This window comes from Aedes albopictus, chromosome 3 (assembly GCF_035046485.1).
Source record: "Aedes albopictus strain Foshan chromosome 3, AalbF5, whole genome shotgun sequence".
In the NCBI taxonomy this organism is placed as follows: Eukaryota; Metazoa; Arthropoda; class Insecta; order Diptera; family Culicidae; genus Aedes; species Aedes albopictus.
Window position 1 is genome coordinate 43827050 of NC_085138.1, and position 27273 is coordinate 43854322.

General features: G+C 40.4%; 1 protein-coding gene across 2 annotated transcripts in view; it reads right to left on the minus strand.

The window, feature by feature from the left end:
* Positions 1-25301, minus strand: part of LOC109431757 (uncharacterized) — a 491594-nt gene extending 466293 nt beyond the window's left edge. For both annotated transcript variants that reach the window (XM_062842823.1, XM_029869039.2), the window contains exon 1: positions 23385-25301. The gene's annotated coding sequence lies outside the window, so the exon portion shown is untranslated. The remainder of the gene's footprint in view (positions 1-23384) is intronic.
* Positions 25302-27273: the final 1972 nt, after the last annotated feature.

The window sequence follows — 27273 nt, forward strand, 5'->3', positions numbered from 1 at the left end:
CATCAAACTGCGGCATTTTGGATAACCTGATGAACAGTTAGCAAGAAAACAGTCCCAGACCATACCTGTTCTGGTTGTGTTCCGGAACCGGTTCCGGATGTCCCGCCGGAAGTGACCAAATATAAAAGTGAACCAAATCCATGCATGCGATATATCAAAGCGCGATTTTTTTGATAACCCAATGAAAGCTTGGCATAAAAAAAGACTCAGACCATATCTGAACCGATAGTGTATCGGAACCGGTCCGGATGTCCCGCTGGAAGTGGTCAAATATAAAAGTGATCCAAACCCATGCATGCGACACATCAAACTGCGGCATTTTCGATAACCTGATGAGCAGTTAGCAAGAAAACAGTCATATCTGAACCGGTAGTGTTTCAGAACCAGTTCCGGGTGTTCCGCCGGAAGTGGCCGTATAAAAAAGTTGACAAAACTTTTGCATGCGGCACATCAAATCACGGCTTTTTCGATAACTTGAGAAAGTTGTCTAACAAATTGAGAAAGTAGCTAAGAGCACATTATGGATATGGACTGTCAGTAGTGCCGAAGCTAGTTCCGGGTTTCCCTTCATAGCGGTCAAGTATAAAATTGAACCAAACCCATGGCTTTTTTGATAACCTAATAAACTTTAGCAAGCAAATAGGCTCAGACTATTTAAGAGACTATCGGTAGTGTTCCGCAACTGGTTCCGGGCCGGAAGTGACACCAAAACCATGCATGCGATACCTCAAATCACGGCTTTTTAGGTAATATGATGAACAGTTGCAAGAAAATAGGCGCAAGCCATATCAGTGTGTTACGGAACCGATTACGGGTGTCCCGCCAGAACCGGTCAAATGTAAAAGAGAACCAATACATGCGACATATCAATGACTTCTTCAGTAACAAGATAAACGGTTAACCAACAAATAATCTTAGACCATATTTGGGAGAACCGGTAGTGTTCCAGAACTGGTGACAAGCCGAATAACGCTTCGGAAGTGGTAAAAAATAGAAGGAAACTAAACCATAGCGGCGTTTTTGATAATCTGATGAACGGTCAACAATAAAATAGTCTCAGGCCACATCTAGAACTTGTAATAATATTTCGGAATCGGTTGCAGGTGTTCCATCGGAAGTGGTTTAATAGTAGTGAACCAAAATCATGCATGCGATACATAAAATCGCGACTTTTTCAAAAATTTGCCGAACGGTTAGCAAAAAAATAGCCTCAGATCACATTAATTTTCGGCTTTTCAGGTAAACCGATGAACAGTTGACAAAAACTTGTCTCAGACCATATTTGAGACAACCGGAATCGGTTCCAGGTGTCCCGCCGGAACTGGTCGAACGTAAAATTTAACAAAACCTATCAAACAGCGTATAGGTCTTTTGCTGTTGAACATAACATCGGAATATATATCATCAATAAGTTTCGAAAATCGAGGATGGCTTTGTTGAAATTGTTGCTTTTCTATGTAAAGTGTTTTCAGGATTCAGGAACATTTGGCTAACGGCGACAAAAAGTTTATGAGTATATATTCGACGAGAAAGGCACTATTACCACTAGGTGGATTATTCTGGGTTTTTGGTTATGACTTGGCTTTGTGTTACTTAGAGCTTGGGAGACTCATGGATTGATTGGTTCATTTACTTTTGCGTATAACGACTCATGTCTTTTTTCCCGTTTCAGATGATCCTACAGGAATACTTCCGGGGTAATCGGCTTAACTGGCAAGGTCGACTAAAAATAGAAGTTCCTTGTGTGAGTGTTGCTGATTTGGAGAAACTTTACCAGTGACTATGGACGATTAATAACAAGTGGGAAGCCCTCCGGCGCAAGGGTCTCCCTGAGAAAATCATCGGCCTCATTGAAGCACAGTACAAGGCATTCTCGTGCAGAGTATTGCACAACGTTGTTTTGGCCGATCCCATCCGGGTCTTTGCTGAAGTGAGGCAAGGATGTATACTATCACCACTACTGTTCCTCACCGTAATCGACGAGATCCTGGTAGGTGCGATTGACCGTGAACCAAATCGTGGATTGCTGTGGCAACCCATTACCATGGTGCACTTAGATGACTTCGAATTGGTTGATGACGTTGCTCTCCTTGCTCAACGGCACCCGATGATCTTGCCAATCGCTCCTCAGCGGCAGGCAACGTTAACAAGACCAAATCGTTTGCTGTAAACATGGTCAACCCTTCCAGCTTTACGGTAGCTGGGCAATCACTGGAGAATGTTGAAAGCTTCCAATATCTTGGTAGCCAAATGGCGGCCGATTACGGCACCAAGATCGACATAGGTGCACGGATCAAGAAGGCGAGGGCTGATTCTGCGTGTTTAAGAAATGTATGGAAAAACAACCAGATTAGTCGACGCACCAAAATCCTAATTTTCAACCCGAACGTGAAATCTGTGCTGCTATACGCCAGTGAAACCTGGTGTGTATCAGCGGAGAACACGCAACGGCTGCAGGTCTTCATCAATAGATGCCTGCGGTATATAATTCGTGCATGTTGGCCTCACAATCGGATCTCCAACGTGGAGCTCCATCGTCGATGTCATCAAAAGCCGATAGCGACAGAAATTCGGAGAAATTGGAACCCAGCAGGACATCGCAGCAGAGGGAGACCCAGAGGCTCATAGCGGCACAGCCTCAACAACGAAATCAAGCAAGTCAACAGAAATTTGACCTCATTACAGGTCAAGGCAATGGCTGGTAATCGCCCAGGATGAAGATCTTTCAATTCGGTCCTCTGCACCACCGTGGGTGCCCAGGACTGAAAGTAAGTAAGTATGGACGATCAATCAAGCTAAGGTTAAAGCCATTTTGAATCAGGCGAAAATAATTATCAAAATTTACATATCAAAACCATCAAACAAAATCCACATAATCCAATTAAACAGCCATTAGACGCTTTCTCCCGTTGAAACTGCGGCCCTTCACAAACGTGTAATCCTCGCACAATCGCCCACGCACAACCCAGCCAACTGACCGGATTCACCACAAAGACGGCCGGCAGTGGCCGGCGGTCACACTCTGCTCAACCGCTGGCTGCTAGTGCTGTCAGTCAAACAACCACAACACTAAGCTGTTAATCGTAAAACCATTACCCGCAGTTTGGGAGCTCGCCTCTTGGTACCTTTTCGTGCCGTATGGAGTACCGACTCTGACTCCAACTCCGACATACCGTGTCGCGTCGGCTGCTTTGCTTTTGAGTTTTGAGAGTGAAATTGAGTTAATCGAGTTCGAAGGAAACCGAAATGTGCGCAACTAATGAGTGCGTGTTGGTGCTGCCTGGCTGGCTGGTGGCTGCGCGTTTGCCATTTGTTCGGTGGTTTGTTTTGGGATGATAATCACGCGGGTGTCGGTGCAAGTGTGTGAAACATGCAACGACTAGGATGGCCCGGCAATTATTCTCAAGATAATGATGAATTTTTTAACATTTTTACATCTAACATTCAAATTTTTAAACTATCTCACCTGAGAAAAATTCACAATTATGTCAAGTATGAAACTAATCGATAAATTCTGAAACATAGGTCCTATTTTGAATTATATGTACACCTCAAATAGATCATTGATTTTTATTTCGGAAATTTCAAGCTCGCGTCTATGACCAAGCTTGAATGAATATCAACCTTCAATGGTATTCAAATTCTTGCGTCCGTCGTTTTCTTGCAGTGTTCTAACTTCGATTTGATAAGCAAGATTTTAGTTACTTGCTCATACTATCGGAATTTTCGCCTTTGGCATTTCAACTATGATTATGCACGCACTGATTTTTGTCAATAACAGGATTAGAAAACGGCTGCCAGTCATCGAGGGTTGCCAGTTCAACCGATCAATCACCACAGGCATCCGATTGAATTCTGTCTACGAAGTATTATATTTAGACGACGAACTTTTTTTCCATCTCTCTCACAGCGTTCAACGTCTAAAGTTGCAGTTTCATTGACGGTTTGCTACGTAGCAAACACAATTTGTCGGCGTGTGAGTGAGTGAACCACTCGAAAGAAGAAAAACATCAATCCAATAATGCCCACAATTGACTCAATCGATTGTGATTGTCGAGAATCACCACACGCAGGGGTGTTGTTAGGAGAGCAAAGAGGAAAAAAATCCGCATTGAAATCGATAATTCATGGTCAATCACATCGTTTTTTTCTCATTTAAATCCATTATGATGCCTCTATCTTCATTTCTATCTTCATCTACGGATTTTATGGTTGATCTGATTGTGATGAGACTTATAGACAGTGACTTCGGCGCTGTTCATAAACTTTTTTTTCTCCCCACTGTTGGGAAAATTAGGCCACTGTGTCTAATAAGCTGCACTTTTCTGACATGTCCCGCGTCGACATTCACATCTAGCAAACTTAATTACCATGTGTCAAGTAATCAGTTTCTGCCACGACGCGCCGTCTCCCAGTCAGGTGCAGTTGAATTTATGAACCCCAAGACCTTCCCAGTTTCTGCAGACCAAATCTCACTGGCTTGCCAGCAATCACTATTTAAAAATTCTTGACTGCGCATGTATAAAGTACCACTACTGCATAGCAGATGATCCGAGGTTCCTCGTTCCGTGTTGCAGAAACGACAGATATTCTGAATCTGGCCAATATTTCCTAACTGATACCTGCTCGGGCAGTGTCAGTATAGCCTAGGATATGCCGAAAAACTTTGCCGAAGACCGCAAAGTGATTTGAATTTATGAAAAAAGTTATAACGTACAGATTGCCCGGTGGTGCTTAACATTTAACATGTAAAGGAATACCATCAATAATAAAATCTCAATTTTTGGCCTAAGTTACCAGGCGAATAACTGTTTTCACAAGCGTCGGATCACTTTGCGATCTTCGGCAAAGTTTTTCGGCATATCCTAGGCTATATTTTAACATCATTAGTTATGTGGTGTTAGATAAAAGAACTCAACTTGTGAGTAAAATGCAAAAAAATACGTTATCCCATACTAACTTCCATACAAATTTCAATCGCAATGCGGAGTACGGGGACGCAACCAATCGCTCTTAAATTTTGTACAGTTGTTTTGGACGCAAATATAGATTGAAAACAGATTTGTTCCGGGTTGATACGATCAAATTTAAAGTGTCTCCATACAACGTTGACCCACTCTAACGGATACGTTTGATGCTTCCAGTGATCCACTCTTTGAAGAAAGCACGACACGAGACAACGGACAAGCATGCAACACACCTGGCAGCTGCGGCGGGAATCAAACCCGCGCTCCTCAGCCCGATGCGACTAAGTGCTTGGTGACACTGGCCGCACGACCACGGAGCCACACATTTCTAAAGGATTTAATCCAGAAATATTATCAGATTTTTTGCAGGAGTTTTTCTTTGAAATTTCTTCAACAATTTTTTAAGAATTTTCCCAAGAAATTTTTCTTGGAATTTTTTGGGGTTTCCCCAGGAATTTCTCCAAACGTTTCTTTAAAATATGCAATTCCGGGAGAATTTTTTCACAATTATTCGGAGATTCTTTCAGCAATACTTATTGGAGTTTCCTATAGAAATTCAGAAAATTTTGCAGTAAATTTTTCAGAAATTGTTGTTTTGATTTCTCCTGAGGTTCCTTCAGATATTGCTCCATTATTCAGGGATTTCCTCGGTATTTATTTGGAAATTTCTCTAGAAAACTCCCAACCGATTATTCTGGAAGTTCCTCCAGGGGTTTCGCTACAAGTAAATCCAGTTATTCCTCCAGGCATTGCTTTGGCATTATTTGAACCTTCAGGGTTTTTTTCAGTTTTTTTTTCAATACAATATTTTGATAATAATTCTTACAGAAAAATACTAAATTTTCAAGGATGATTTGAAGAAAATTTCCTTTGAATACCTCCAGTGCATCGAGGTATTATTTAAAAGTTTTCTTAAAATATATTTTTTCAGTGGTTCTCTAGAGAATTCCTCCAAGTTTTTCTTTTAATGTTTTACAGGATTTCCTTGGGTCTCCAGTTAGCCTAGTGGTTAAGGCTATGGATCGCCAATCCGGAGACGGCGGGTTCGATTCCCGTTCCGGTCGGGAAAATTTTCTCGACTCCCTGGGCATAGAGTATCATTGTACTTGCCACACCATGTACAAATTCATGCAATGGCAGGCATAGAAAGCCCTTCAATTAATAACTGTGGAAGTGCTCTAAGAACACTAAGTTGAAGAGAGGCAAGTTCCAGTGCGAATGTCGAGCCATAAAGAAGAAGAAGAAGAAGAAGGATTTCCTTCAGGAATTTCTCCGCGTCATTGTTTAGAGATGTTTATGTGCAAGTCCCCTCCAGAAGTTTCTCAAGAAGTTTTCCCTTGCGATTACTTGTAGACTTCCTGCAATAGTTTCATTATATATCTCTCTCTCTCTTCTTGGCGTAACGTCCTCTTTGGGACAAAGCCTGCTTCACAACTTAGTGTTCTATGAGCACTTCCGCAGTTATTAACTGAGAGCTTCCTCTGCCAATGACTATTTTGCATGCGTATATCGTGTGGCAGGCACGAAGATACTCTATGCCCAAGGAAGTCAAGGAAATTTCCTTTACGAAAAGATCCTGGACCGACCGGGAATCGAACCCGTCACCCTCAGCATGGTCATGCTGAATACCCATGCGTTTACCGCCTCGGCTATATGGGTTTCATTATATATTAAGGGGGAATCTTATTGTGTTTCTTTGGATATTCTCCCTCCTAGCTATTATTCTGAGCATTTATCCAGTTATTGTTGATAACTTCAAAAATTGCTCCAAATATTTTTGTCTAGGAATTCTTCTGAAAAATAAACAAGAATATCTTCTAAGAGCTGTGTCCAGGAGTTTTTAAAGAGATTTCATGGGGCAACCCTCCAGTGATTGCATGCAAATTCCTGCAGGTAGTTTCTTGAAGAATTTTTCAAGTTTTTTTTTGGGAAATGTCTGGAGAAACTTCGGAAAATCCCTGGCGAAATATCTGTGGGACATCCCAAGTGATATTTGTGTTGAAACCGTAGAAGCAATTAAAAATAATATGCCTGCAGGAATTACTCAAACAATTTCTGGAGAAATCTTGGGAAAAATTTCCGAAGCAATCTCTGTAAAATTTTTATAGACACTTTTGGATGATTGTCTGAACCACTCCATGGATGAACTTTTGAAGAAATCTCTTGTTGTAACTCATATAGGTAAAAAAATCTGAATAAGTCTCTGAAAATAAAAATATTTTCTTAAAGGACTTTCAGAATTATTCCCAGCAGGAATTTCTTAGCGAAACCCTGAAGGAATTTCTGAAGAAACCTTCAGTACGTTCCCTGTAGAAATTATAGAGTGTAATTTTAAATGAACGTCTGGAGGAATATCCGAAAAAATCCGAGAAAAATTCGTGATGGAATCCCACGAGGAATTCCTTAAGAACTTCATGGAGAAATACCAGGAAAAAATTCTCGGGGAGCCTTTGGCGGATTTCCTAGTAAAAAAAAAATAGAAATTATTAGGAGAATTTGAATGAATTCTTGAATGATTTTCTGAAAGTGGAATTCTGTAGACAAATTTTCGAAAAAAAAAATACCTATGTACATACAACCTCTAGTAGCAACGGTTGTCGAACTGACATTCCTTTCCTTCCCGGGTAGACCGTAAGGACGTGGCCAGCGCCGTTATTGACCCAATAAGGTTTGAGTTCTCGAAACGTGTGTACATTGAGGATGGTGGCAAATCCCAAGCCGCAAGCCTATCGATTCTCTGTGCAATTACGCTAGCTCAGGTCAATCACGGAGTAGCAACTACGAAGTGTATCCAATGCTCATGCTCATGCTAACTCATTTCTCAATTGGTCAATTAACAACATCTTGTGCCTTCTAACTACAAGTTTATCTGCATTTTTATGACATACCAGCAAATCCGGTAAATGCCACTAAAGGGTAACACATATCAGAGCATCAATGTATGTAATGCGTTCTATGATTCTATAAAAGTATCCGAAAGCTCCCTGGGGTCAAGGGATCTACAAAGTCAATCAGTGATCTACTGGAGCATTATGCATAAAATGAATGCTTACGTAGCCTCGTGTAACAAGTCAAGTGGTGAGTTCATTGCCTGTTTAAGGATCTCCAAGAACTCTATTGGGTCTAGAACTCTATCTCATCGGATCTACATTCTAAAGTATTTGGTTGTTTGTAAGAGCTCTATGACTCAGGTTCATGCACGCGGGTTGCTGCAGGTAACTTTGGGCTATCAAGTGGTGAGTTAAATGGTTCTTTAAGGGTCTCCAAGAACTTCCTTGGGTCAGGGTCATCGAATGTACGAGAGCTACTAGTTGTATCTAGGAGCTTCATTGAAAAGGTTCATACTGAGCTTGTGGGCTTCGTAGCCGTGCAGTTTCGTAAGCCTCGGAGTGTGGGTTCAATTCTCGCTCCAGTCGGTGAAAACTTTTCGTCAAACTGGAAATTCTCCCCTGGACCACTGGGTGTTTCGTGTATTGTCCGTTGCCTAATGTTAGTGATTGTTCAGTCTATGCAACCTCTGGTTGAAGACGGTATAGTGTCTTTTTTACTCCTACAGCCTCAGACATCTATGTTCTATAAGTGGTGGGTTCTATGGTTGTATAGGAATATCCGAGAACTCGCTGGAGTTTAGGGCATCTGATCTACAAGTGTAATCAGTTAACTATTGGAGTATTATGAAAGAAATTTATGCTTGCTGAGCCTCATACAACCGTGTGCTGTCAAGTGGAGAGTTAGTTATCTGTTTCAGGAACTGCTCCTCCTGAAACGCCTTGAAACGCTTTAAAACGCCTCTGAAACCCCCATGAAAACTCCGATAAATTCACTTGCGAGCCTCTGAAACCCGCCTAAACCCCCTTGAAACCTCTTGAAATGCTTGAAACACATTCAAACGCCTTGAAACGCTTTGAAATTCCACTGGGTGTTTACATGAAAGCTCTGTGAAATTCACCTGAGAGCCTCTGAAGCCTCTTAAACCCCTCTGAAACTTCCTGAAACGCATTGAAACAACGCTTTCAAACGCCTCTGAAACCCCCATGGAACCTCCGTGAAATTCATCTGCGAGCCTCTGAAGTACACTTAAATTCCCCGAAAACCTCCTGCAACGTGATAAGCGCATTGAATCGCATTGAAACGCCTCTGAAACTACCATGAAATTCACTTGAGAGCCTCAGAAGCCCACTAAAAACCCTCTGAAACCAGTTGAAGCACTCTTAAACGCATTGAATCGCCACTTAAACCCCCATGAATTCTCTGTGAAACTGGTCTGACAATCTTCGAAACCTCTTAAAGCACCTCTCAAATGTCTGAAAAAGGCCCTGACACGCTTTAAAACGGCTCTGGGACTCCTCTTGAATCATCGTGGAGCTCACCTGAGAGCCTAGAAATCCCTATAAAACACCTCTGAAACCTCTTGAAATACCTTGAAACGCTTTGGAACGCATTTTAAACGCCCTGAATCGTCTCTAAAACGCCCGCAAAGTGCACCTGAGAGCCTATGTCTTCTAAAAACCATCTGAAACCTCCTGAAACGCCGTGAAACGTCTAGAAACGCCTCCGCGCTCCCTGCGCTGTGCCAATTAGAGAGACTATCTGGAATTGAAAACGACGGAGCGCTTCTTGCTTCCTGGCTAGCGTCACCCATTGTTGATTATCAGGGCCACAAAAACAAAAAGTGACTACTAGTACAGGGGATAGACAAAATGATCGGGACAGGCATAATTTTCACTACACAAAAAAAAATCAAATAGCTGTAACTTTTCGAAAGGTGCATCAAAATTTCTCAAATTTTCACTGTAAGATAATCAACTGGTTGTGTATCAGTGGTCCGATTTTGGAAAAGGTCGGGCTATTCTGCACGAAGTTATAAAAATTCTAGAAAAAGGTAATTAGCCAACTTTGACCTGTTATATCTTCGGGTTCAATAAGCCGAATGCAATGAAATTTTGATCAATGATGACTTGTTTGATGCACTTTTCGAAAAGTTATAGCTATTAGAAAATGTTTTGATAAGTACAAATTTTGGCTGTCCCGATAATTTTGTCTATCCCCTGCATGTAACCATAATGATGGTTGATCACTTTTTTGCAGCTATTTACCACGGCAGCTGTAGTCAAGAGCAACTCTTTAATTGCTATCACGGATGAAGTTGCATTATGCCATCATAAACGATTCTCGCTTGTATATTTTAATGAGTTTTTTTGCACTCATGCGACTTTATTCGTACAACAATGCGAGTTTAACTGACATAATAAGATAAAGTACCAAGTGAAGTCATATAATCACCACAATATGTAATTATGCATTTCTTTTTGACATTTTGTAAATTTGCTCGCACGCTTATGTCACGATACAATCTGTCTTTCTGCTGTACATATATGCGATAGTAGTCTAAAATAGAACCTTATACGATGTAATGTGTGTATCCTTTTGCAACTTTTGGTAGTTTGAGAGTAGAACCCGTCACCCTCAGCAGGGTTAACCCTCTAATGGATACCTGGGGTCCATTTGGACCCCAAGCAACTTTGGAGTAATGGCAAACAAGTTTGGTATAACATATTTACTTTATTTTCGCAATACCTTCAAACTAGACCTAGATCTATTATTTAAGCAAAAATAAAGTTGATTCCATGGCATACTTTGGTTTTTATTCCATGTCAAAGTTGAGCCAGGCGATTTTGTATACCTGGGGTCCATTTGGACCCCAAATTGAATTCTCTATATCTTTTGATTCTGTTATTTTTGAATATTCATGTCTTCAGCAAATTTGTTCTGTAAGTCAAGCGCCATCTGACGGTGAATTAATTAATTCGAAATTTTCACACTAGATGGCGCTATTTGGCATTAGAAATTCAGTAATATAATGTCTACAAACGAAATTATCGGAACATTTAGAGCTTGTAGAAGCGTCACGTCTTCGGTAAAGATGCTCAGTAAGTCGAGCGCTTACAGATAATGAATCGATTGATTCGAAGTACTACCACTAGATGGTACTAGTGAGCATGTAAATTTTGTATCTCATATATCACTGGTTCCTTATCACTTAGAAAGATGACCCCTTCGAGAAAGTTGTTGTGTTGGTCAAGTACTTCCAGATAATGGGTCGTTTGATTTGAAACTCCACACATAGGTGGCGCTAGTGAGCATGGAAATTTTAAATCTCATATATTTCAGGATCCTGATCACATAGAAAAATGGTGTGTTCGCCAGAGTTGTTTCATAGGTCAAGAACTTACAGATGATGAAAAATTTGATTCAGAATTCCTCACATAGATGGCGCTATTGAGTATGTAAATTTTATGTTTCAAGTATCCCAGGATCCTAATAACTCTTTTACCGTCTCTACTATCTTCAGCAAAGTTGTTTGGCTAAGAATTTACAGATAGTCGACCGTTCGATTCGAACCTCTGTCACTATATGGCGCTAGTGAGCAAACAATTTTTGAATCTTTTTTACATCAGGATTCATGTTATTTAGACAAATTGAAGATTCTGCAAATAAGTTGCAGTCGTTTTACTCTGAATTTTACTCATGGGTGGCGTCAGTGAGATTCTGACTATTTTCAGGGATGGCATACTGCGCAGAAACTGCGCCCATTTACGCTCATCTTTCACTGAAACACGCAGTTTCATTCACCTTTCAAAAGCGAAAAAGAGGAAAACGCACAATTGAAAATTGAAAAACGCTCTCACTCAGTGCACACGCAGAAGGACTGTTCAAATATTTTGATGAACCAAACGCGTACCAGTGGGAACCAAAAAAAAAAACTAAGAGACATCACATCTTCTGATTTCAGAGACAAACAGACATAACACTGACACAATTTCTCACCCATAAATTTCAGGGTTTTGATTACTTAGAGTGTTGGTGTGGTCGGCTTACTTCGGTTGGTGTGGCAGCTAATCAACGACTAACAGTTGATGGATAGTTTGATTCGAAATTCCACTAATAGGTGGCACTAGAGAGCTTATAAATTCTAGTTTTTAAATATCTCACAACGAAGCTTACTTAGAAAGATGGTTTCAACGGCTTGGATGTAAATTTGAGTCAAATTTGCCATTCAGTCATGAAATGTTTACTTTCGTTGAAGGTTTACGTCACGTGTAAATTCCTAATTATTCAAGAGTGTGAACCTAAAATGTATGTATGTCAATAAATCCTGAGATATATCGACAATGATTTTTCATAAGGGCCTAACGGACTTGATCGATTTCTCTTCTTCGACTCTCTCTTTTGCTAATAACTTGATCAAAACAAACAAAATCATTATTCTTTTTGTTTCTATAGCAACATGTGGTCGTCTTCTTTGCATTTCAACCAAAAAATGTATGGAAAACGCAATACTCATTCTGTGATTACACAAAGTGAGGATCGATGAAGAGAACTCGAAAATGTCAGTTAGGCCCAAATGAAAAATCAGTGTGGATGTGATATGATAAATTTGCATGGTCGGTACCGCCACCTACATATGGAATTCCAAATTAAACGGCCCATTAAACTGTAAGTCTTTGATCTACTTTGAACAACTTTGCCGAAGACCCCATGTTTCTTTGAGGTCAGTATCCTGGAATACCGTCAAGGCACCATTCACCGTGGATTTAAGAGGACTCGGGGCAAATAAGGACTGTCATTTGACACCAGTCTTATAAACATTGTTGGTGCCGCTTTTAATTGCCTTCATTATAGGTTAAAATTAAAGCAATATCCACAGAAGTAAAAAAAAATCACAAAATTTGGTGATATAGTACAATTAGTAAAGGGTAGTAGGGTCGCCTAATTCCGTGGTAGGTCACCATTCACCGTGGTAGTAGGGACCCATTCACCGTGTATGAGAAATTTTATTCTACTTTGTTTAAAAATGATCAAAACAACCCAGCCAAGGGAATTTTCTTCGTTTAAATTCATTTCAAGTAAAAACTTGCAAGATTTTATTAGAAAAACGAATTTTCAAATTTTCGATTTTTTCTAGATATATGGGACAATATGGGGCACGGTGAATGGAGACCATTGATTTTTAGGGTACCCATTTACCGTGCCTTTTTGATTTCAATTAAAAAGTACGAGTAATCGTGCTTTCTTGTTAAACTTACTTCGGTAATGCAAAATACATACCTGATATGTGAATTTAATTGCTTCTTGGTGGAATAAAAACGTTACTACATTTAGTTTACCGCTTGAATCACCTTAGCGCAGTTTTCGTTTTTTCACCATGAATGCAGTGAACGAGCAGAAACCCGCTTCATGTAAACACACTTTAGTGTCAAAATGATACTTTTAAATGTTTTTAATGAGCGTTTTGACATGGTAACAATACATTAGTGTTGTATTGGTGAAATTGAAGGGAAATTGTCATATCATTCAATCATAATATGGAAATAATGAAAAAATATTCGAAGGCACACGGTGAATGGAGCCCCCACGGTGAATGGCGCCTTGACGGTATATGACATATACAATTTTCATGCTCACCAGTACCATCTACGTATGGCGAATTTCCAAAATTAACGGCCCATGGTCGTAAGTACTTGGCCTACGCAACAACTTTTCCGAAGATTCCATCTTCCTAAGTGATCAGAATCCTACGATATATGAGATAGGTACATGAAAAATGCGTGCTCAGTGACGCCAGTGGAGTTCCAAATCAAATGGCACATCTGTAAATCCTTGACCTACCCAACAACTTTGCCGGAGGTATTATCATTCTAGGTGCTCAGGATCCTGAGATACATGAACTATAAAATTTGCACGATTAGTTGCGCCATCTATGTGTACAATTTTCAAACAAACGGTCCTTCATTAGTAAACAATTGACTCAATAAACAACTGTGCCGAAGACACCAAATTTATATGTGGTCAAGATCTTGTTATAAATATGATCATATACTTAATACATACATGCTCACTAGCGCCACCTATGTGTGAAGTTCCGAATCAAACGGACCGACATTTGTCAGCCTTTGAGCTACTCAACAACTTTGCCGAAGATACCATCATTCCAGTAATGAATTTTGAAAACGACGTATAATCAATGCTACACCATTGATTATACGTCGTTTTCAAAATTTGTTACTGATTCTTGGTGATCAGGATCCTGAGATATTTTAATATAAAATTTGCACGCTCAATAGCGCCATCTATGTGTGAAATTTTCAAACAAACGGTCCATCATTAGTAAACGCTTTTCTAATAAACAAATTTGCTGAAGAAACCAAATTTCTATGTGGTCTGATCTTGATATATATGTACTCAAATACTTGATGCTTACGTGCTCACTAGTGCCACCTACATATGAAATTCCGTATTAAACAATCCAGCATCTGTAAACCCTTGACCTACCCAACAACTTTGCAAAAGACACCGATATTCTAATAAGTCATAATCATGAGATACAGAAGATCAAATTTGGGGTCCAAATGGACCCCAGGTTTCCTTTTCTGTAGAGGGTTAAGCATTATTATGTGTGGGAAATCACAGCAGGAAATACGATAATTGTTCTACCGCATTATGGAGCATCCCCTATGGTGCCTCTGAAACAAGACATCGTATATAGCATTTCTTAAGGATCGTTAGCAGTGATGCTAATGCTTATCACAACTGCTTAGGCAACTACGGTATCGAATGCTATACTAATACCTGGTCTGCACAAAATAATGCAGTTTATTGTTCCTTGGAAGTGACTCTATCTGGTAAATCTCAGCAGGACACCGTAGCTTATTTGACTTCTCTATTTTTGGCAACAGCGTCTCTGCCAAGACCCACCGAGACCCGGCGAATGCCTTTCATATACACACACGTAAAAGTCTCTTGCCCAACCAGCTAAATTCAAATGATGATGATGATGATGATGCTGAAGCTGATGATGGGTCAATTGATGGCATTGTTGTTGTTGGTGTTGCCGCTGCTGGCTACTAGTTCGAGAAAAGTGAACCCAAAAATAGGCGGTTCAAGTGCGCGCGCGGTAGCCAAAGAAGTTAAAGAAAAAAAAAATCCTAGCATGAAATATGTGCGTTAATAACGATTCACCCCGGTTGCCGTTGTGGCTAGGATGGATAGTGGTATTATTTGTTGAAAAAAATGATCATTTGCAATAAATGTGGTTAACTTGGAGCTTGGTATATTAAATTTCCATGTTTTTTTCTTTATCCTCAAACATAAAGCAACCAAATCAGTATATGTTTAGAAGTGATTTGGGGTGTCTCATATGCTCAAAAATTTGAATAGATCTTTAGAAAATATCCGCTTAGAACTAATAGGTATCCTTAATCAGTTAGTGAATGCTGATGTTATTCTATTTTGAAACAACAATGACGCATGCTACGTCAGAATACTGTGATGATAGAGTACGAATTGATTACGCATCCTCTCGTCCGTTGAAGAGAATCTACAGCATAGCATATTCTTCTTCTTCTTCTTCTTCTTCTTGGCGTAACGCCTGCTTCTCAGCTTAGCAGTGATCTATGAGAACTTCCGCAGTTATCAACTGCGAGCTTCCATTATACATCGAAATATATTTGTCACTGTAAATCGACATCAATTAATGCAATGTGTAATGAAAAATTGTTGAAACACTCATAAGTGCAAATCAATACAATGTATCACAAAAACATTAAGTTTAGATTCTTCAAAAAACCTAGATAACTTGAATTTGAACCTTTCGATAAAGTATGACATTATCCATACTTTAACGAACAACCAGATAAAAGCAACTGCTTATTTATCATTTTCAACCACCGCGGTGCACCACTGCTCCCACTGTGCGTCGGCGGCGTTGGCTCTGCCCCAGAAAGTGGACCAGCAGACAGTCGACCTGCGTCGACGTCGTCATCGGCAACCGAAAACCCCAACGGTCGAAAAAATGGCGAGCTGCCTCTCGGCCTGCAATACGATGGCGGCGGTTGGCGGAGGTCATCCCCGTTTTTAGGGTGATGCTGCTACTGCTGCTGAATGCCCTTTTAAGCGGAGCAATTATCATGCCCCCGCCCTCACTTCTCCATCCGTCCCATCCCGAAACCCTTTTTGCGGGTCACTTAGTCTGTATGTGCGGTGAGTGCGCGCACACAGGGTTCAATTGCGCTTGCTTGGCTAGAGGTAGGTAGGCTAAGATACTCGCAGGTCGCAGCAGCTAGCTTCAGTGGTGAGGCTCTCTAATGGACAATAGAAGACGGTTCGGTTCGGTTGGATCGGCCGGTCGAAATTACTTTGACGGATGGATCGCACTCTGCGGGAGAAATTATGGTGGGAAAATTTGGGAGTTTTTTTTTCTGCTCTTCTATTTCAACAACTCTCTGCATGGTGGATTGTTACGAAATTCAAGTGCTCGATTTTTTTTTTTTTGCTTTGGTGGGAAGAACCGGTGGTGGTGCTGTGGACAAACAGCGACGACGCGCAGTGTTTGTTTGTTCGCAATTGGTGGAACAGTTTGGAGGATTTTTTGTTCCTGAAAGAGACTAAGTGCTCGGCGGAGCAAATCAGGGTCAGCGGAGATTAGTCACAGGAAGTGGCTAATCTTGGGAACTAGTCGGCTGAAGTCAGGGATGTATTATAACAAATATGGCTCGCTGACGTACTTTTACTTCGCCGTCTGGCGGTTCGAGTAATGAATGCAATTATATATTAGAGTTTTGTTTGTGTTTGGTTCCATGCAAATAGAAATGGAAACCGTTTGTTCAGGATTTGAACTATAACCTTTGTGCGTTTTGGTTGCACTATTTCGTCTTTTTTATGATCCGATGAACCGAGTCCAACTCTATCCGTCAAAAGTTGCCCGGCTGATGAAATTCTTTGTATAAAGAGGAGACATGGAAGTTGATATAAAATTGAGACAATCCATTGAGGTAAAGTTACTGATGTGCTTCCTCCATACATTTCTTCAAAACTTATTGCTGGATCCCTGCAATAATTTCGCCAGACACTTTTCTTAGAATTTACTCTGTAGCTCCCGCTGGAAATCCACAGCAATTTCTTCACAAATTCTTGTTGGGATTGCTCCAGGTATGCTGCTGGGATTTATTCATAAATTTCTGGTGAAATCAAACAGGAAGTCTTTGTGGGATTTCTCCGGCGAATCCTGCTTGAAATACTCCAGCAGTACTTGGAGCACTTCCAAGAGCAATTAATGAGGACACCCAGCTGATTTGTTTTAGAGAAATCCAAGCGAGTAGTTCTGGAGAAATCTTAGTATGAATATCTGAAAGGATGCTAGCAGGAATTTCTTCTGGTATTCAAAAAGAAATTCCTAAGGAAATCACAAGTGGAGTTTCTATAAGAATCCTTGGAGGAACTACAGGTAAAATTTGTAAGGGAATCTAGACATTTCTAGTCAAATCCTCTCAGGCATTTGTGGAGGAATTCCAAAAGAATTCTTCACAAATTTATTAAGGAATTCCAACTGGTTTCCAATTCTGTGTTTTCTACAGGATTTTTTCAGAAGAATCCTCCACAAATTTCTCTTGAACTTTCCGCCTGTTGCCTGCTGAGTTTCCTCCAGGAATTCCTTATGTGGTTCCAGAGATTTACAAATGGATTCCTTAAGGAATTGCTCCAAGAACCGCTGTGGGATATCCTCTAGAAATTCTTGCTGGGATTCCGCCAAATATTTTTGATGAGATTCATCCTGCAATCCCTGTTTTAAGTTCTCTCATAAATTCTCCCACAGTTTTTTTTTTTAGGAATTTCTTCAAAATTCCTCTCTGGATTTCTTCAGAATTTCTCTAGGGATTCTTCAAGGGATTTATCTTCGTATTCTTACTGGAAACTCTCTTTAGATGCCTATGAGAATTTCTGTTGAAATTGCTTCTAGAATGCTGCTGGAAAAATTGTCAAAAAAACATTAATCTATTGGAGTGAAATATGCAAAAAAAAACTAACTATCGTGCTTAGTCTTTCCGGGCGAATGAATAAGAAACCTCTCCTTATTCCGGAATTCCGTTAGTTCTGTAGAGCTCCGCTGAGGATTTTTTTTAGTCGCATTCCGAAATAAAGAAAACATGAATTTTGGTGATATGTATAACCAAATAAATGCTATCAGGAATTTATGGCACAATTCAGAAACAAATGACGTAATTTCTTATTTTTTTCGGAAATGTGCCCATGAATTTTCCCGGAAATCACTTCATCATACTTACTAACTGATATCACTGAACAATTGTTTTGGAATTACCAGAAGTTTTTGCAGATAAATTACATGGCACAGTAAGTTCACTATGAACTTCACTACGAATCGTTACATAAACTACCTCGAGCTAAGAAGTAAAACTTAAAAACAGCTCGAAATGTTAGTTGTTTAAAATACTTAAAAATTGCAGAATTTTTTTCAGTTTAGGAAAAAGTAGGCACCTTGATGAGGCGTAACCTTATAGATTTCTGTAATAAATTTACAAAGTTTCTGCGTTTCTGCGAAGTCGTAAAAGTCTAAGATGGGGGAGGGGGAAGGGTCTGAGATGGCCAAAAATGAGTCTACGTAGTTTATGGACAGCGCCTAAGCACCTTTGACAACTTCACGGAACAGTACAAATGCATCGTGCTCTATATTGAGCGCCTTGCAACGGATTACTTGGAATAAACCCCTACAAATGCGCTATTTTATATTTCGTATTGCGTTTCGCGTTGGACGTTCATAAATAAAAATAAAAACTCTACAAATGCACAAACACACATCCCAAACTAACAACATGCAGCATAAAACAAAAATTGTGCCCAGTTACCCAAATGGATAACGAACTCCAATACCAGGATCACCAGGTTTCATAATTGTTCTTGGTACATCAGTCATCCTGTAATTGTGTTTTTTTTCTAGCAGGTTGCCTTTTGTTCACAACTTTAGTTGTTTACATACCTCGAGTTTGGTCTAGGAATTCTAATCATAAGAAGGCACACTGATTCGGGCTACAATACAAAACCGATACTAGGGGGCGACACTACACTCAGGAAAATTGCCTCATACTTAATGGCAAATATCCATGTGCCAAACCACATCCAAAGTATATGCAACCAATACCCGATTACGCAGGCAAATTAGCTCTAAATTGTATGAGTCGCTGCTGTATGGTGCCTCATCAAAAGTATGAGTCGCACTAATGGAAAACATTTGTTTACCCCCATTGCAAAAATCCATGTCCCGGACACATAGAAGGAATGAAGATTTTTTTCCCAGTGTAGTTTTCCCATGCCGAAATATCACGAAAATAGGCGAAAAAAGACGAAACACGCGGTAAAACCTGACATATTTTTACGGTTTTACCGTTTCTTTTTTCAAGATATTTCGGCTTGGGAAAACCAGTGTTGCTCCCCACAGGTGCTAGGGTAGGGGATGGTTTGCGTGTCTTGTCCTTGATCGTTGTCTGAAACGGCCTGAGCACTACAAATGCTAATAAAATTTCGGGACAAATTCACAAGCCAGAGTATAACATATAGTACAAAAATACTACGACCAAATGCAAACGTAACACACTCCATACCACAATCGAATAATTTTCCATGAATTGCATTCTCCAATTAATGGTAAAATCTTAAAACTACTTCAAAAACGGAAAACTATATAACAAACGTAACACAACACCAGCAAAAGCGGATATTTTTTTTTCTGTCCTCATGTAGTCGGTTGATGGCAGCGATGATCATTTTGTTTGGTGCTTAGCAGATCTCAACATGTAATTGTCACCACACTAAATGATAGCGCAATAAAAATGTCATCAGACTAACTTAAAACTAATAACACAGACAAACAGATGTAATACTTGGAACAAATTTAATTTAAAACATCGTCACGAAAACGTAATCGCGCAATGCTAAACGTACTGTGTTTGGCCGGGCAATCACTAGGTGGAGGTAGTGAGCAAACGTTAAACAGGAGCAAAAACGATGCCACCGCCACAAGTAGTCAATCGACCATCTATTGAATATTTGAATCAACAGTTTAAAAGGTGATCGATGGATAGCGATCAGAGTCTGTTTCTCTGTACTAATAACGCCAGCGTATCCTGGCAAAGTGGTATGGTCTAAGGCCATTCAACAACGGCCAAAGAACTGCCATCAACTAGTGTTCACTTAGCCTTTATTTACCTTTACTGTTGCGGGCATTCATATCTGCAGTAGTCTAAGTTTACCTAACCTAAACTAGATGGAGGAATAAGAAATAATAGACTATGATGGGCAAAGGAAACTATAACATGATCGTGGTTTAGTTGGCTACTAATATAATAGAAAAAAATGGAACCCCAACGCCCCACGTTGGGCGCCATTATAACGAATAAAGTATTGCATGGCGCATCGCCGCCAGGGACCGACAACTTGATATGATGGTAAAAGATTTGTGTTAGAATTTTTCAAAAGAATCGCAATTTTGATTCATGAAAAAAATTTCCGAGGTTGTTGGTTTTGTGTCATGTTAGTAAATTAGTAATAACGTTTGTTAAATAACTTTATGCAATTCAGTATGATAATTTATATTTTATATAACTCATTTTGGTACCATAATGGCCAATTTTTACGAACTGGTTCATTATGCAACTGAAATGAGTTGCATTATTGAAAAATCATTGCATAAAATTTTGTATGAAACTCGTTGCAAAACTAATTTTTTTTCAGCACTCTGCGTATTTATCCAATTTGGCAAGCCTCGTTGAATAAATGAGCGACTCGTGCTGAAAAAATCAACTTTTCGCAACTTGTTACATAAATAACTATTAAAAATTTTGTATGCATAATCAATTCATGGATTTTTTTTTGATTGTTGCATGGAGTGCGTTACGTTGGTGATTGGTGTTTATCTTGCATTATATGTTATTCTCTGGCTTGTGGAACTGTTCTTAAATTTAAGAAGCATTTGTAATGCTCAGGCCTTCCGGACAACGATCAAGTACAAAAAGCGCTAATCTCCCCTGGCACGGACATACAAATGCAGACCGCCTTGTATTATAACCCGAATCGAGGTGCCCCCTTAGCCTTTAGGATAAGAAATTCCTAGACTAATCTTAAGCTATGTAAGCAACTGACGCTGCGAACAATAGACTATTTACTCACCTACCACTCGCCATCTTGAGATTGGAATTTGGGTAACAGGGCACAATGTGGTTTTCTATGTATTGTAGGTTGTTGACACAGACGTATTTGGAAAACAAATTGTAACAAATTTCTATTAAAATCATCGTCACGAAAACATAATAGCCCAATGCTAACCATACTGTGCTTCGCAAATCGGAAATCAGGAGCAAAACCGATGCGAGCGCAGTGAACGTGCTATTTTCGAATAACCGATTATTTAAATTAACCGTTAGAAAGCAAGAAGTCTGTTTGTCTGTGTTGTTAGTATATGTGATTGAGTGCATTTGTAGGGTTTTGCTAATTGTTGTTCGTAATGTGTCGCCCAACGTGGGACACGATGCATTTGTAGTGTTCGGCAAGATTTTATTCTTTATACCATTTTGAACTTTACCTATCATGTCTGTCAAGATAAGTTAACAGGGTTTTCTTTTGAAATTTAAATACTAATCTTTTTGCAAGCTCTGCCAGAAACTTCAATTTTGAGCATTTTCAAACAACCTTTTAGGTTTCCGATTAGTTTTACACAATCACAATTTTATGCGCATAGGGTATGTGTGCCATCAGTAATCTCATGCTCCCATTTTCATCTTATTCGAAAACAAGCGATTACGGCACCGATTGACTCCGTTCTTTTTGTTTTCATGGGTGCTCACTTCTAACAAAAAATACAAAAATAAGAAACAAAACAAACAGCGCTTCGATCCTTTGTTTTTCGTGGGATGAAAATGGGAGCGACATGCTTAATAAGGGAACCAATACCCTACATACTCATATTCCTGATGTCCATCTAACATAATGATCATTGTGCTGGATGAGTGCGACTGGAAATCTGTTTCTTCCGAAGATCTGGCTTTCTTAGTCTTGGACTATTCAAGACGATGTGTTTTGCTTTACTTGACGTTTCGACTCTTTTATTGGGTCATTTTTAAGGGGATCCCCTTGAAAAAGGTCCAATAAAAGAGCCGAAATGTCGGGCAAAGCAGAACACACCGTTATGAATAGTCACAAAATTGAGAAAGCCAGATCTTCGGAAATAATGATCATTAAGATGAAAGCTTTCCCAGAGTCCCCTCTAGAGATAAATCCAGGTACACTAGCTACATAATAATAAAAATATGTTATGCCAAAAAATACCATAGAGTTGATTGAAGGTGTAGTAGTGAAAATTGGTAAATGGAACGTTTTTTAGCCAATCAAGTTTGATTAGAAATGTTTCAGTGCTTGTTTCATTCACTTTTTAATCGGTTTTTGGTTAATTTGAATTTTTTTCGAAATCGCGAGATATTCCGGGATATCATAAAAGAAAACTAAACCCTCCAGGCAGCACTCTTTTCTATAGAGTTTCGATGAAATTTGCTTCTGAATATCGGTCAGAAACATGGTTTTACTAAGAATTTATTAAATAACTAGCTGTTCTGGCAAACTTAGTACAGCCGGTACAAAGTCATGACAATTGTTTAGCTCATTTTTCTACCGCATTTTATTGCGATCGTTTTGAGATTCTCCTAGTTGCCGCGCTGAAGATGGATCGAATCATGCAAAAGTCGAGCTAAATGGTTCATCCGTTCGTGAATGTTATTGCTTCAAAGGGAATTCAAACTCATTTTTATAAATAGAGATAGTAAAAATACCACTAACAATATATGTATGTCAGATTCCACCAAAACTCTAAAACGGCACATACCTATAATACACATTCCAATTATTTTGCGAAGTCTTCGCAAAATAATTAGAATGTGTGTTATATGTACTATAGTCGAAATCTTCGACTTGGAGCGCATGTAACTGGAACAATTTCCGAATCCAAGCGTTTTCGTAAGCGTTAAGACATGCAACAATCTGTCTATTTCATCCAAAAAGAATACAATTGTTTATCTGATGTATTTGCACTATGTATTAACATGCTAAATTTAATATAATGACACGTAAAAGAAATGCAAATCATGTACCACCTAGTAGCAAACTTTTTGCACTTTAGTGATTTCAATGAAATTTGTCAGCTTTTGCACCCAGTATTTCAGACCGCCTGCCGGTTCCAACCACCGTCGTCGAGGCCCTGAAGGGGCCAACAACGGAATGATAAATGATGCCATTTACTCCCGATATGCATATAAAGGTATGCAATGCATATATGTTTGTAGCCCTCTCAGATATAACTGTCATTCACCCACCGCAAAGCCCGACGGGGAGTCCACCATTAGCGCGGACAGGCGATCATACTGATTCAATTCAGCAGTTCTCCCGTCGTCGTACGTAACGTACACAGTCAGTCAGTCAGTCAGTCAGTCATGTTTTATGGACAATGGCCGGCCATACACAGTGATCAAAAGCGTGCCAAAAGTTTTCAATTAACATCCCCCAAATGGAACGAGGACTTACCACTACTGCACTGTGTGGAGAGATTCCGGATGATAAATACCGCCAACTTCGCCGATAGAGAGCCCCGCAGCTTAGTGCCAACAGTTAATCCACGAGGAAGACGACAACAACAGGACGGACGAATGGACGGATGGGTCAACACACGCACTTGTCACTTGACACTTGTCACAAATGTCGCACTACTTTTCCCTGCGCTTATTATGGCTCTCTTTCTCTAATTCGATTCACTGCGCTTCGGTTGATCCCGATGAGACGAATCTAGAGAGACACGAAAACAAATCTCAAATCCCGCGTGTCGTCGTCGTTTTGGTCGACGTCTCTAAGTCGAGTCGTGGATGTGTTGTGCGACGCGGATCGGCGATTAACTGTAAATTTCTTCTTCTATACTGCGACGGACGACGGACGATCATTCACATGGCTTTCTCACTAAATGATGGCTTTTTTTTCGGGACGCCTAGGCGATAATCACTCCGCGGCTCTTCGGGGTCGAGAGTTGTCTCACTTGTTTCCGTTTTCACCTCCCGTCAAGAGATCCACCGGGGCAGATCATCTAATTTTAATATTTCTTTTCTGCGCTGAAGCGGCAAGCAAAGCCCACACTGAAACAAATCCGGGGGTTATTTTTCCTGAATCTTCTTCCGTGTCTTCCGAGTCGTCGCAGTCGCAATCGTCGTCATCGGTGGGAGATGATTTATTTAGGAGCCGGGGGACTTTCCCGGTATTGTGTTTCGCTTCTACCACCACTTGTCTCGTTATCGATACGATCAAACTTTTCACCGACCATCCAACTGTTTCACAGAGCGCTTCTGTTTTATTTACTCATCACCTTCTTTCATGCTGAAACCGAAGCTCTGGCGGGCCTTCACCGGCCGCCGACGCCGTCTCGTAGCTATTTTTCGTTCACTTGGCGAGCTCGCAGGCCGCAAGAAATTTACATATAATTTTCCACTCGACAGAGTAAAATTAATTAATGAACTACGTTTTTTTTTTCGTTACCACACTTGCGCACCAAACGTAAGGAAAAAACTCTCCCCCTTTCTATCGGCTGGCTAGGGCGAAACTTTTCACTAAAACTGTTTTGCTTCAGTTGCAATCCGATCGATTCTGGCACGATTCGGCTTCGACCGAAAATTTCCTCGAACGTAATCAGCGCCTCTTCGCTTGAACACTCAAAATCTCACCGTGATTACAATACTTGTCTAAAAAAGATCTAACGGATCTAGGTAGAACACACACTGAGAATAAAAACTTCACACAATAGACCTTAGCATCTATCAATTTGAACACACAAAATCCCATTCGCGATCAGGTTCGTCACTGACTACCTCGATCAAGTCTTCCGATTCCCGATCCCATTCAGCTACTAAACAATCGTCGTCGCTTCAGGAGACAACCCGGATGATCGCGATCTTCCGCGCACTGTTGAGCCGACCCAAACCCGACGGACTTCTGGCGAGAAGAACTTGTTGTTGTCAAGCAATCGAGCGCCTAGTACCCTAGTCTCTGCACAAACCACTCCGCCACTAGGAGAGGAATCACACACAACAAGATCGAACGAGGGGGGCGCGCGTTATGCCGATGTCGTACCTCTAGACCGACTGACCGACTAATACACTATTCGGCCCGTTGGAACCCGACTGGATGGATGCCCCCGCCGCTGCGCTGCTTGCTCACTTGCGAGAGGAGACGATTGCCGAGACGATCAACGATCAACGACCGACGACGACGACGACGGTGAGATTTGCGCGACACCAGTTGGACGACGACGCGACAGCATCTCGGTGGAACTTCGCTCCACCACGCGCGAGAGGAGTTGGGGGTGGGTGGTTCTGATGCTGATGGTGGCACTCACTCTCTTCCATCGCATCGATCGTTCGACGCGATCGACGACGGTGGGTGGCACTCACCGTTACGGTGGTCGATCCAACAACCAACGTCTTCAGGTAAGCGCGAAGAGAACAGAAGAGCGACTCTCTTAGGAGACGGTGATTGCGCCGCGAGAAATTCAGGTGATCGCGGTGATGAAAGATTTCAACCGACCGACCGGCTAACAGTCTGAGAGCGCAAGCAAGTGACGAACCTTGAGAATTTGCAAAACCGATTTTATTGGTTGGAAATGGTTTCGGACTGATGCGTGGTCTGTCGGGTGCGCTCCATCACTGCGGCTGAGAGAGAAATTTTGTATGTAAAGAGAGGGAGAGGATCTTAGTTGAATCTCTTCCGGACTTGCTGTTGTACGGGAGACGATTATTTTGCGGTATTTTTCGAAAAATTTTTAGTCGGGTCCATCGTTGGTGAGTTTTACATCTTTGGAGGGTTAATTATATAAAAAAAAACCCAGATTAATCCACCTAGTGGTGATAGTGCCTTTCTCGTCGAATATGTACTCATGATCTTTCCTTGGTCGGGATACGACTGAGATAGTTTTGCTTCAGAATTTTGGCTTTGCAGTCTTTTGGAGAAATCGAAAACACTAATTTATGATTTATTCCGACGTTTCGGTCCGTATGGGGCTTTTTCAGGGGTTCAATCGGTTAAGGCTTCCTTGTCAAGATGGCTTTGCTAAACTCAAAAATTTCATACGAAAGTTTTGGTATATATTGAGTCCGTTCGGTTTGAAACCGTCGTGATGCGGACAATCTACTACCTATTGTGTGGTCTAGAATTCGGTCCCTGTTCTTGTAATCTTCCACTATTGCTTTGTATAGAAAATTTCTGTGCATGGGCCATCATTCCGAAGCATGATCTTTCCGTCGACGTAATCCGAACTGTTCCTGAATCCTGAGAATATTTTATTGAGAAAAGCAATAATTTTCAGAAAAAATTGAAACTTATTAATGGAACATATTCCGACATTATGTTAAACGTATAGACAGAGCTGGAAAATATCAGAATTTTCAGTTGACTGCATTAGCACCTTCACTATCACTGAAGGCCGATCAACATCAAGACGATAGTTACAAGCTAGGATATAACTTCTTTCACAATCACAGATGACTTCACGGTCTTCGACAAAGTTTTTTCTTCACACTTAAGGATATATTTTATTATTATAGGTTACAAGATTCATGTAAAATTTGACAAAAAATGCAAGCAATAAATCCATAAAAAAATCCCAACAGTTTTAGACGCAAAAGAGGATTGAAAAAACTTAGTCCGGGGTTGATGCATACTGTATATTATCCTACTGTATATTTTGACACCAGGAAGGAAATGGTGTGATTTGTTGAGATTGCTTTAGTACAGACAAACAGACATATCATTTGGAACATATTCATCATCAACTTCGTCACGAAAAAATAATCGCCAAGTGCATCAGGTTGCATTTCACAACTCGCTGCTGGCTTGATGGCGGTAGTGAGTAAACGTCAAACGAACAAAAACGATTTCACGTGTAACTTTACCAAATACCGTATCTAACAAAATCCACGAATGGAGACAATCGAAGGGAAAGTTCGCTGTTCCCGTAGCAACTAATACATTGAGCATTTCAGAAACGTGAAAAACCCGGGTATTTTTTCACAAATCATCCTAAAGGTAAGTGACACAAGTGACCCTTAACGAAATTCAGCGCCTCATGTGAAAATCTATTTTTTGTTTACATAGAGTAATGCGGTGCAAGAGTTCGCAGTGGGTCTTACTCTGCGCACGAGTTAAAAACCCAGGCAAACTTGTATGGATTCGACACATTGCATTGTCAGGGCAGATACTCGTCAATAAAATCTATCTGATGTATCGCATGCATGGGTTTGGTTCCTTTTGGCACTTGGCTACTTCCGGCGGGACACCCTAGATCGGTTCCGGAACACTATCGGTAGTCTTTAAAAAGATCTTAGATGTGGTTTGAGCTTATTTTCTTGCTAATCGTTCATCAAGTAATTCAAATAGC